Source organism: Xyrauchen texanus, chromosome 24 (assembly GCF_025860055.1).
Source record: "Xyrauchen texanus isolate HMW12.3.18 chromosome 24, RBS_HiC_50CHRs, whole genome shotgun sequence".
NCBI lineage: Eukaryota > Metazoa > Chordata > Actinopteri > Cypriniformes > Catostomidae > Xyrauchen > Xyrauchen texanus.
In genome coordinates, this window is record NC_068299.1 from 12,605,871 (window position 1) to 12,619,109 (window position 13,239).

A 13,239-nucleotide genomic window follows, 5' to 3' on the forward strand; every position below is an offset into this window, starting at 1 on the left:
AATGTGCTTCGGCTGTGCAGCCATCCAAAACAGATGTACTAAAGGAGTAGTTCTTTTCGACTCATTTGAGGTGGAACTTTTGAATCTACCTCAAGAAACATAGTGCGACCAGTGTAGCCAGATTTTATACAGCGTTCTCACTGAATGAAAGACTATTATCAGCAGCATATTTTTGTGAATAACTTACTGAACCTCAAGTCATTCATTTTATCAGATCCATGTCGAAATGATTCAAAAACTGTTGCGGTGTCATGTCTATTCAAGGCTTGTGAGACTTGAATCAGAGCAATTACTGGATGGTTATTGATATAGCAATGTGTTGTTAAAGACACACATTATGAGTTCTGTTGTAATAAGTAATATTTTGCAAAAATCATTTATTATTTCCAAATAATTGTTCCTCAAAAGTCCTCAAAGAATCATTAAAGAAATGTTCTGGGTTCAATACAAGTTCAGCTCAATCGACAACATTTGTGTCATAATGTTGATAACCACAAAAAAAAAAATTTAATGACAAATTCAATTATTGCTTCTCATTGAACACCAAACATCTAAGACATACTATACATGATGTCATAATGAATATGTTGTAAAAAACAAGACACTTACCTCCTCCACCCCCAAGCAGAGACGAGTTTGCTGTAGAGGAAACAAAAGAGAGAAAAACTACATGAGTGTCTGAATTCAAGAATCCTTCGAAAAGCACTTTAGCTCAAAGCACAAAATACTATGGCGCACTATCATTTAGATGAGAGCCAACAGAGATGTACAACCTGAAGGTCAAGTACACTCCAAGCCATAAGTTTGCATTGAATAGCGGTTTGAGGCACCAATGTGCTGGCAGCCGTGCCGCATAACACTATCATTACATTTCTAAATGAACGCCATTGAGCGCTAAATTGCCAGTCTGCATGTCATCAGTCAGAGTTGAGTGGGCAACACGTAGAGCAGCAGTGGTGAGTTTAAGCAGATGCCACTGGGACCCGTCCGTTTCTTTGATGCAGTGTTTCAGATCTGAAATAGTTCAGCAGGCGGCTTAGGGTCAGGGGTCTGTCTGAGAAATCGCTCCTGCTGGCCAGATAAGAGCGCTAAAAACAGGCAGTGTAAAACCCTATTCCACTCCACTTTTCTTAAGTGTGACAATCAGCCTTACAAATGCTTGTTAAGTGTGTAGTTTGTGACAGTGTGTGGTAACGGTGTGTTGCCATGCCACTGTCTTCCCTTTCTCAGTTCATCTAAAGGTAAAGGAATAAAGTTTGGGTTTGCACGTGCACAAAAGTGAAGTTCGAAAGGGTAGGTATAACGTAGAGCTGGGTGATAAAGCGATATTGGTATTTATAATTGAAAAAAAAAGAAAATCCCGATATCGATGATAAACTTGAGATCAAGTTTTAAGATCAATCAGAACAAGTATGTCTCGCTAAAAACACAAGCAGTTTGGCAAAGTTATACACACAGCTAGCTATCGGAATCATCTTGAAATTAGCCAGTTAGGGAAGTATTAGCAGGCTAGTGGCTACATAACCCTGCTGTCATGGAAACAGGTAATGAGGCTTGGAGGCCACTAGCTAGCCATCCGGTGGAGTCAAACATCCACTGAAGATGATGAAATTGGCGAAATTTCATCTGAAAGAGGTCACATACCTTATGTAGGATTAAACCCTAAACGGAGTATACTTTAAAGGTGTCTTACCCTCTGGGGTTTACATGTAAACAAACAAGTTATGTTTACATTCATTCTTGTGGTCTTACAAACATGTGGAATGCATTTCCTACCCCATTAATTGTATGAAATGTACATTGTTATAAATATCAATATCAGACAATATGAAAACAAATATTGTAATAATTTTTTTGGCCATATCGCCCAGCCATAGAGAAACATTTGTTTTCCCATCTTGCATGCCCTATCACATCACTACTGGATATGGGTAGTTGTGGATCAAAACTGACCAAGTCAAAGAAAAAATATTTTGTTATTTAAAAACAAGGATATAGCCGAAAAGCTTCTGATCCGGAAGCAAGATTATCCCAGGATGTATTAATTTTAGAGCTGTAACTAACGATCAATTGTGATAATAAATACAATTTTAAAAAATTAAAATAGGAAATGTGAAAAGAAAGACACCAAACCTGTACCCAAAAAGTATAAATAAATAAACAAATTAAATAAATAAATATATATATATATATATATATATATATATATATATATATATATATATATATATATATATATATATATATATATATATTAATAAAACAAAACAGAAGCATATTAATTACAATTGGATTTAAAGTGTTCCCGTTGGATAATATTGACAAAATAATTCATGATGTCAGAATGTCTAACTCTCTGCTAAACAGAGCATGGGGTTGTCTACAATAATATAACTGTAGTTCTCTAATATAAGTGGAAAAATTGTCATTGTTTGCCTTCATATATTCCAAGAGGTGACTTCAATTATTAATATTCTCTATTAAACTGTAAGAAATTATCATTAAACGCACAAGCCAAACACAATAAAATGATCTACTTATGGTCCTGTCAGAAAATATTAACTAACCCAACAGTATCTAACTACGAAGTAATTAAACACATTAAGTTTGACTTCTCAAAGCACTTCTAAGTAGAAACTTCTGTGTTGAATTCAAAAGCCTCCAGCTCTGTACATGATCAATAACTCATATATCCTATGTAAATTAAGTAATTAGGTAAATAATTAAATAATTGCAATAATGCAATCAACCACATTCACGTGGACCAAGGAAAAAAACATGAATATATTATAGGGAGCAGTGGCAACAGGCACATCAGTTTTACACTGTTCACAGAGATACATGATCGTTTTAACACAAAACACATAGGTCCTAATGATGGAACGTGTGCCTCTGAGATTTCCCAAAAATGACACCAAGGCAACTCACATCGGAGTGAGAATAATGACCCACAGGGGCTCTTTCATTTTTACTTTCTTAAATGTTTAATTTCCTTTGTGATACAAGTCTATCTTTTGATCTTTCTTCCCCGCACTCCAGTTCGGGGGAGTGCGGGGAAGAACTCTAGATCGACAACAAGACTAATCCCTCAGCAAACTCCTTCCAAGGGAGGCATTAAAAATCTTCAAAATGGATGGGGACTTTCCTTTTTTTGGTTATTTATTTTTAATCCACTTTTGTCCCAAATTGAAATGCCCAATTGCCACTCCCTAGTAGGTCCTTGTGGTGGTGCGGTTACTCACCTAAATTTGGGTAGCAGAGGACAAGTCTCAGTTACCTCCGCTTCTGAGACTGTCAATCCGTGCATCTTATCACGTGGCTCGTTATACATGACACTGCGTAGACTCACAGCACTGGAGGCTCATGCTACTCTCCGTGATCCATGCACAACTTACCACACACCCCATTGAGAGCGAGAACCCTTAATCACGACCACAAGGAGGTTACCCCATGTGACTCTACCCTCCCTAGCAACCGGGCCAATTTGGTTGCTTAGGAGACCTGGCTGGAGTCACTCAGCATGCCCTGGAATTGAACTCATGACTCCAGGGGTGGTAGTCAGAATCAAAACTTTCTGAGCTACCCAGACCCCAATGGGGACTTTCCTTAACAATCCATTATCAGACAAGGAGCAGGATAACACACGGAGAACAGCTGCTGCAAAGTGAGAAAGAAAATATGTGCACTTTCGAAAGAAAAAGCTTCGGAGCTAGTGTACCATGGAACTGGATACCTGCAGCATGATCCAAAGTGACAGAAACTTGAGGTCGAAACTTGCCAGAGTCAAACTTTAAACAGTCCACACCAGAGGCATAATGAAGCCATACTGCTCTTTCGATAGAGGTATTAATCACAGAACACATTAGCTCACTGTCTGACATGATATTTCTGTTATTGACATGTATGTATAAAATGTTATTCCATTAAGCAAATTCAAAAAGCGCCATGATGATATTCACTACAACAGCACGATTTTAAGTGTGATTATTGCTTAATTTTGCTCGAATTTTGCTCGAACACTGTATTGACCATAACTGGTATTTGTTATCCAACTGAAATTCATATCTGTTTTATAAAGTGGTTTTGTTATTATAATCACAGGGAATGGAACAGTTTACAACTTTAAGTTTTAAGTATATTTTTACTGGTTTTGTTCTGTATTGATTACTGCATCATTTAGAGTACTGTATATATATTCAGAGAACACCACAAAAAAATTATGTTAACCAAGCACTGAGCCATTCATAGCATGTTATATTGATAATGTATGACCTCTAGATCTTTTAAATCAGGGGTGTCAAACTCATTTTAGGTCAAGGGCCAGATTGGAATGTCATGAGGGCCAAAATGCAAATACATGCCAGACAGTATACATACAGTGTATATATATATATATATATATATATATATATATATATATATATATATATATATAGGCAGAACAACACCAACATGCGTTACGTTCTTGCGTTCAAAACACTTGGAGCATAAATGCGAGCTAAGGGATCTCAAGAGTATTAAACTAAATTTAACTTGACACAGTGACATAAACATTTTATTGTTATGACACAACACACCCGTGACGCTACACAAGCATGTCTGGCGCAGGTGTACATTGACGGGACCTTAAACAGGACCTTAAACAAGCCCTCATAATAAATCTCCCAACTGATTGACAAATTCACTTGTGTAATGGATTGCTGTGAACTGTGTGCCAATGATTGACTTATGAACAATAATATGGAAGTAAACAATACATTGTATTCTAAAGTCGCTTTTTGTTTTGTCTTATCAATGATGAACTCTTCTGCTACAAGAATGTAATGCATTTTAATTATCTGAATATTTTTTATTTTATAATTTATATTTATAATATATATATATATATATATATATATATATATATATATATATATATATATATATATATATATATATATATATATACACACACACTTTTTAAATATTTAAAGATAACTATGTACAATTATTTCATCATTATATATTGAATTGTTATATGAGGGGCTTTCTCAGCAAATATTTGTAAATGCGATTAATCAGGACACCATGTAATTAATTCGATTAAAATTTGTAATCGATTGACAGCCCTAATATACTAGCTCTTAAATATTATATATATATATATGTTTCATTTTGGCGTGACAGAGCAAAGACTTCATGGCCTCATTCAAAATTTGGGTAAAATAAAATAAAAATAAAAGAGAACCAAGAAAACATATTTAAAAAAATCAAAAATGCTTATTGGTCTGGGCTGGATAGCTTTATCTTATATAAACTGTCTAGAACCGAACATTAACAAAAATAAACTCTTTGTACTTTAAATTACAAACCTGCATAGTTAACATAATTCTGGAATTATTTGAAATGTTATTACCTCTAATATTTATCCTTCTACCAGTCCATGTTGTCATTATTGCTGTGAGAGACTTGCACAAACTTCACAGTGGGATGGGTTGTCATGGGACTGTTGTGAAGACATGCAGGGCATTCGCTGATGTGCGCTGAATGTTGTGCGTAATAAAAACAAATTCCACAGATGATGCAAGTTATTGGCTTACACTCATGAAATGCTGCAAATTAAAACGTTTATCTGCCCTGTTGTAGATTAAAAATCAACGTAAATGCTTTAAGCATTTTTCCCCCTAAAATCATCCCACAGGCAACAATGTAGTACTTAGTGGGCTACATTGTTGTATCACCGTGTGAGTATCACACCTGCTTTAAACTCATGTGTTTACCGTGTTGAATGCAAGGGTGCAAAAAAACGATACGCCAGCTTCGAGGATCACCATTGCTCAACACAATGAAAGAGGATTAGCACCAAAAAAGTAAACAAACAAGCATTTCCCATCATTGCCTGGTAGACAGGAAGACAACCATGTGCTACTTCCTGTGTCATCCTGGACCTCTGCTCTAGGTGTTCCCCTTTATTAAGACCACAAGGCTTAAAAGACACAAAGACAAAGCTCTATTTGTATCTAGTATCTAGTTTTCCTGTTCTGACCGGGTCATAAACCCCTACGTCAAAGTTTCCTCCTCTCTCTTGGAGAGCTGATGAGGGCTGCTGGAACACACAGCAGTGGGTCCCATGCTAAGCTCGTAAATCTAACAATACTGCAACACAGAGATTGGGCTGGTCATTAGTTAGTCTCAGAAAACAACACGCAAAACGACTCCACAGCGATGACATCTTCACCCGTTCCCACACTTCCACACACACAATCACATCTTTCCTGTGATTCCTTTTGCACTCAGGGTTGTTAACCAGCAGCTAAAAGCTGCTCACACTTTCCTGTCACAACCCTAGGTAAGTAGCACATGTTGCTCAGACAGAAAAAACACCACAGTAAAGGGAAAGCACACACACACACACACACACACACACACGCTAACAAAGTCACCAAAACACAGTGGAAGTCAACAAACAATGAGGAGATGCTACAAAGACTGGTGCAAGTACACGGCAGAATGACATTGAAGTAATCATCACACTGTATTGTAATTAGTCTTGTTGATGCTTTTATCCAAAGTGACTTAAGTATACTGACAGCAATTTGGTGTTCAGATTTCAGATCGCACTCTGTCGGATATTTATTTTTTAAATTGAGGTGCTTAAGTCTAGGCTTTCCATTTGGAATGAGCTATCATTCAGATTACTAATAGATTAGGCTGCATGTAAATGGAGCTAGTCCATGTTAACCTGAAGTTCGCTGAATTAAATCTTTCAAATGTTCAGCCATGTGAAAATGAGCTTGCAAAATCCTCTGAAAAGGAATAATTGAAGAACCACCCTACAGCTCACACACCAGCCTGATCTCATAGTGAAATCGGAAAGAGTAGATCGGCTTTTCTTTCGTTAAAATCGCTATACGTTGACCGAAATTTCAAAACACTGCTCCCAGTGGCCAAAGTGGTAAATTTTGTAGGGCATATGGGCACGTGTGAGCTCCATTTCCGTCCAAGAGAAAAGTATATATTTATAGATGCTATCCCTCAACTCAAACCCAAACCTTACCTTAACCATTTGTGGAGTTAGAGGGGAAACCTCAGAATTATGCTCGTCATTAATTATTAAAATGTGGTTACTGCCCGGCTTTGAACCCTAGTCTCCTATGCAGTTGAAACAACGTGCTGCCACTCACACCATGTGGAAAGGTAAACATATTGAAACCACTGCAAACATGTCTGATAAGAATGCTGCATGTCAGCGAGTCAGCATAGAGTCGCCGATCCTAGGGTACCGAAACTATCGGAAACATCATGATCATGTTGCCCAGGCAAACACACACACACACAAACACCTTTCCACTTCACAAAACAGCTTAACTAGGTCTGCCAGTCAGCCAAAAATGTTGAGATGAGGTTATTAGTACAAGCAATTGGTTGTATACCACCACACAAAAAGAGGCAGACGCACACATGCAGACAAAAAGCGTTCCGCAAAATCGCTGAAGGCTGAAAATATCAGGGAGTACCCATCTCATGTCAGCAAAGCGCAGCATTAAATTGAACCATGTCTTGTGGGTAATAATAAGACTCTTTATTAGCCACTGAAACAGAGACAGAAAGTAGAGAGGGAGGGAGTAAAAGCAAAAAAAAAAAAAAAAAGAGGCTGTCTTTCTTATTTGTGGCACATTAAAAATGCATGGGGTTTGGCCTGGCCCAGACGCAGCGTAGTGCGATAACTCTGTTCGGCTCTTTTGTTCTTTATTGCATCGGGTGCTCCCAGAGGAATCTGCCAGCAACCACTGAGCACCAGAGCAGGACAAGCTGAATCAGAGAGTATGAGACCAGAACAGATCTCTCATCTCATCTCTCTCCCTCTCTCAATACGCATACAGTTATATAGCAGTCAAGGGAGGAAAGGCCCAAAAGCCCTCACTGGCGTACAACTCTTGATCAAAGCCCGTCTTCTGCACATCAGTGAGGTCTGTTCAACAGACAGCCATATAGCCCTGCATCTCTGGCAGTAACAAATCTACAAGGAGGAATTCTTATCTTCTAGATGTCCTGCAACATGACAATCAAGAGATCTTCAATCGTATTTCCCAAGGCCATTTCTAGCAAGTTCTGAATGGTCTTGAGGGATGTGAATCAAATGAGCATCGTAGAGGAAGTAGAAATCCAAGTCCCCTGCTGAAAAAGCACCTTAAAAAAAGCCTAAGCTTGTTTGCTGCTTTTAGATGGTTTACCAGCCTGGTCAGGCTGGTCTGTTTTCTGGTTTTAAAGGGGTTTTGATCCTTTGTCAGCTGATCAACAGATTGCTCAGGCTGGGAGACCTACTTGAACAACTTAAACTTGGGTTTGCATCTGGCATGGGAAAAAAACATATAAATTTGAAACTGATGTACAATTGAACAGTCTGAGCTGGATTGCTGGTCTGTTTTAAGGTTTTAGGGGGGTTTTGGGACCTTGTCAGCAAGTCTGGCTGGGGGATCAGCTGTCCAACAGGGTAAATTGAAGGCCAGCTTAACCAGGTTTTGAAGCCTGCTTGGCCTAGCTGGGGAAAAAACAGCTAGGCTAGAAGAGAAGCTAGGCAAGTTTGGAAAAAAAGCTGAACCACCTGAAGAATAGGGCTGCAACAAACGATTATTTAGATAATCGATTAATCTAACGTTATTACAATGATTGTTCGACTATTCAGCTATTATTGCATTGATTAATCGTTAGCTCTTAACCGATTATTCTGTTTGTGTCCCGACTTAAAAGGTTGTATTAAACATGCTTACTAACAATAAAGAGGAAAAAATCATCTTTTAATACCTCTAAATGACATTCGCTGAATTAAAGGGGGAAAAATACTTTTTATAAGTTTAATTCAGAAAAGGAATTCACTGCAAAAAAACATTTTGTTATCAAGTGTTTTTGCCTTGTTTTCCATTTAAAAATGTCTAAAAATCCTTAACAAGATACATTTAATTGAGAAGCAACATAAAATATTTAGGCTTGCTATAAGAGAATGTATCTTAAATATAGTTTTTTTTTACTTGGTTATACATCTGCGAGTGCATTAAAGACAAAATATTCTTATATTCAAGATCTATTCTCTAAAAGCAAGTATAAATATCTTATATGCTGCTTCTCAGGTGAATGCATATTCTTTAAAGGATTTTTAGATATTTTAAAATATTTGTAATTTTAATATTATATTAAATATTCTCAGATAACAATTTTTTTCTTCTGCAGTATAGTTGTTAAAAAAGTACGTTGTTTTAAGAGTTTTATATATTTATATTGGAAAACAAACCAAAACAAAATCAAAAACACATTTTGTTGTAGTGTATAATGGGGCGAAGACTACCCTCTCTAACCTTTCGGTTCACTTCAATCCATCTTTACCTCACAAAAAAAAACTCTCTTGTATTCATAACGCTGTGTATTGCCAATTTTCTTCACGATAAAAATGCACAGTGACATATGATTCAATAAGTCGCGAGCCAATACGTTATAATCTAGCTGCAGCAAGCGTACACGCTCAAGGGACAAGCGTTCATCAGCAGGATGCATCTCTCCCCCTCAGTTCGGGACATTCACGCAACTCATAGAAGAGGTGCTGACCGCACAGAAAAATGCCAGTTTCTGAGTTTGTAGTTATTTACATGATCTGCTTCCATATTATTTGAACATTAATAAAGCTATAATGCATTAAATATAACTGAATTATAGAACTTTGTGGTGTTTCCTTTAAAGATGCTCGACATGCAAGTTTTGCTTCAGCGGAGCAGCAGCTCCAGCTCCACTTATTCCACAACGAATGTATTCAGAGTGCTTCTGTATTTACTTACTTTGTATTTTTGCATTATAATTCCCTCATACTTTGCGATCTACATCACCTGAAGCAGTTTGGAAAGGTTAGAGTGCATTTGGACTGTGAGTGGTGTAATTCTTCCTCTCCGTCAGATGCGAGCTGCAGTGCTGCTCTAATCAAAGGTTTTTTCCAGCAGGTTCAGCATCTGGTATGTAGACAAACATCTAAAGATGGCTCTAATGTACAATATAATGATCCATATCACAAATAAACAAACTCTGTGAATTCTAATAACTGTCCAAACAGAAGGCTGGGTCACGTGGTATCTGGAAATATTTATTGACTCTATATGGCACCCAAGCCAACCCTCTTTATAAACAATATTTATCACAGCAGTTGCCGATACCAAGCCAAACAACTGCAGCTTGATACATACCTGACCTTCAAACTTCTATTAATAAGCCGGAAATACTTTGTAGTTCTGGTTTCACGCATTTCTCTTATCTAAACAAGGTCAACAGGCAGTTTTCTTACTTTCAAAATACAACATTACCTAATATAAACTCATAACAATACACACCCCAGCATCTGTTCCTCTCAAAAGCAAAAGCTATACCAAGAGATCTGCAAATCAGCATATCACCATTTCATTTGTATTGAGGAGAATGGAGGCACGGAGCTGGAACGGTTACTTGGAATGTCCCCCTTGCTTCATTTTAAATCACAAATTCTTTAAAACGTGTCCGAGGCATTCGGTGGTCCTGACGTGTCTAGTGAAGAAAAGTTTGTTCTTCTCTTCATCAAAAGCACAAGAAAGTGAAAACTAGTCTACATTATTCATCAAGCTGAACAATTTTCATGCAACTCTCTACTTAGAGCTTTCCTCTGAAGTACACAAGAGAGAGCGGCTTTTACTTTTCTCCAAAGGACAAAGCAATATGGGTTTCTATAAACAAAGGAAAAAAAAAACCCAAGACATTCAAAAACTTTCACCCCAACCTATTCCTGTAACATTTAATGCAATCAGAAATGTTCAGCTGTCTCAACAGTGCATGTAATCTGCTCTTACTGCATGTGCAATGCATAATGATTCATGTATTTTCTGTCAGTGTAACATTGAGGTAGGCATGTCATTATAGCATGACAATAAATGTTTTTTTATGAAATTGCTTGACGTGTCAAGTTTTATTTCCTGTGTCAACATATTTCCTACTAAAAGAGGAAGTCGAGTCAGGACACATCAAAAGGCTTGGCCTTTCTTTTTTTAATGAATCATGATTTTATACTTGCTATTGCATTGCATAGTGACAAAAATGTAAATACCCTCATGAGTGCAAGATAAGACACCAGTCATCAATGAGTACGTTTACATACACGTTCTTACACCGATTATGCGTAATAAGCCGTCAATGCGTGTGGTCATGTAACTCTATAAATTCTGCTCCTTTATCGGTGTAAGGTCATAAATGGTATAAACTGGTCGCAACGGGTAGGTTTTTGGCCATTTCGCCTATTTTGCTTTGCATGGAAACACCTTAACCGGTGTACTTATTGGCTCATCCAATGTGCGCACGTGTTGAGCGCATGCCTCTTCACAGTTTGACGTCAATGCAATTCATTCAAATTTCATGGAAACACGTAGTTCTTGCCTTGTCAGATTATTAAAATAAGCTGATTTTAGAGAGTAAGTAGCGTATTGGTGTGCATGTAAACGGTCTCAATGTTTTAGTCCATTTTCCCAGACAAAAAACTAAAACAAAAACCCAGTACATAGAAAATGTGTATATCTGCTAAAATGTATTTTGTCAACTTTTAGAAGTATACCAGCATACAATTGTATGCCACAAAACTCCAATTTAGTTTTCATGGGGTCTTTAACAACTTTTAGAACTAATATTTTAAATATCAAAGTTGCATAACTAAAAAACTGTGTGAGGTTTTATCCCTATTCCTAAATAAATCTGAAAACAACAAACAAAATAATAAGCACCTTATTCATGTTTGTATGTCATCTTTTCATTGGTCTCTTTCAAAGTCTCTGCAGAGATCTGTACCACCTCCATACAGTCTTCTCATCACAATGGCTTAATTCATTCTCTCACCTTCACTATCTAACAGTTTCTGCCTGCATCTTTCCGCTGTCCTCTTTCTGTTCCTTAGATTTGATGTGCAGAAAAAAGCAATAACAAACAATCATGGTGAAAAATAATGATACTCCCTCTGGTGAATGCAAAGGACTAATGCATTCTGCAAGGTGTTATGATTCATCATTTGAGACAAAAATAAAATAAACAAAAAGGATAAAGTAACAGGGACAAAAAACAGACAGTCTCTTTCAGCTGGTTTGGCCTAAATTACTTCTATCCATGTAGCCTAAAACAACATTAGAGTTGATTAAAAAAGAGGTAATGTAGAAGTCTTATATAAGAAGCAGGAAATGGGTCAAGCAAGGAACGGACTCATCAAAACATTATTTGTTCAGTGGCATGCAGGCCCACTTACAAGGAAAGATCTATTGCTAATGTATCGTTGAGACCGATTGTGAGTCTTGAGGAAAAATTCCAAAATAAAAAAGGCATGATTGCATGTTGAGTTGGATTAAAATGACCTTATGAAGACCTTCAGAAATAAGGGTCACACTGCAGAATATGTGACTGGAATCAAGGCAAATGCTTTTATGTGAGCTGCTACATAAAGTCATGGCTGAATGTTTGCAAGCACCATATATGTCAAACTTGCTGCTGTAGTTTTGAGCCAGTTGTTATTTATTGAGGTCTGTTTTTATCTATATTGCAAAAATGTATTTTTACTGGTGTTTCTAGGATATGATGCGTTTATAAAGTCACTTGTTGCAATGCACTGTAAACAACTTTATTTTAACTTTTAAGACTTCATCTGATTTCACATATTTTGATTCGATTTCTTTCAGCTTTTGGGTGTAATATAATTACTCCAATCATAATTACTTTTAGTACAAATATCAGGGTTGTGCATTACATTTAAAATTCTTGTAATCAGATTACAGTTACTGACTTTCAAATAAGTTTTGTAAATAACTTTGAATTACTTTACTTGGGTTACATACACTCACCTAAAGGATTATTAGGAACACCATACTAATACTGTGTTTGACCCCCTTTCGCCTTCAGAACTGCCTTAATTCTACGTGGCATTGATTCAACAAGGTGCTGAAAGCATTCTTTAGAAATGTTGGCCCATATTGATAGGATAGCATCTTGCAGTTGATGGAGATTTGTGGGATGCACATCCAGGGCACAAGCTCCGTTCCACCACATCCCAAAGATGCTCTATTGGGTTGAGATCTGGTGACTGTGGGGGCCATTTTAGTACAGTGAACTCATTGTCATGTTCAAGAAACCAATTTGAAATGATTCAAGATTTGTGACATGGTGCATTATCCTGCTGGAAGTAGCCATCAGAGGATGGGTACATGGTGGCCATAAAGGGAT

General features: G+C 37.1%; 1 protein-coding gene across 1 annotated transcript in view; it reads right to left on the bottom strand.

The window, feature by feature from the left end:
- LOC127618298 (neurofilament medium polypeptide-like) overlaps positions 1–13,239 on the bottom strand; it is a 741,913-nt gene that overhangs the window by 563,046 nt on the left and 165,628 nt on the right. Inside the window, exon 2 of the mRNA XM_052090681.1 lies at positions 610–639. The gene's annotated coding sequence lies outside the window, so the exon portion shown is untranslated. The remainder of the gene's footprint in view (positions 1–609; positions 640–13,239) is intronic.